This window comes from Nannospalax galili, unplaced genomic scaffold, assembly GCF_000622305.1.
Source record: "Nannospalax galili isolate Female #2095 unplaced genomic scaffold, S.galili_v1.0 scaffold89, whole genome shotgun sequence".
Classification (NCBI taxonomy): domain Eukaryota; kingdom Metazoa; phylum Chordata; class Mammalia; order Rodentia; family Spalacidae; genus Nannospalax; species Nannospalax galili.
The window spans coordinates 1,056,137-1,056,346 of NW_008359211.1; positions in this window are offsets into that span (position 1 = coordinate 1,056,137).

A 210-nucleotide genomic window follows, 5' to 3' on the forward strand; every position below is an offset into this window, starting at 1 on the left:
AAGGACGCTGGAAGCCTGGGAGCCAAGGGAACACACCCTAGGGCAGCCAGGTGGAGGGGGAGGCGAGACTGGGCCAGTCGGACTACATTTCCCAAAAGACGCAGAGTCAAAGAGGCATTGTAGGAGGGAAGGCAGGGCTGGGTCAGTGGGACTACATTTCCCAGAAGACCCAGAAACAGAGAGGTATTTCCGGACTCTGTGCCCGCCCGA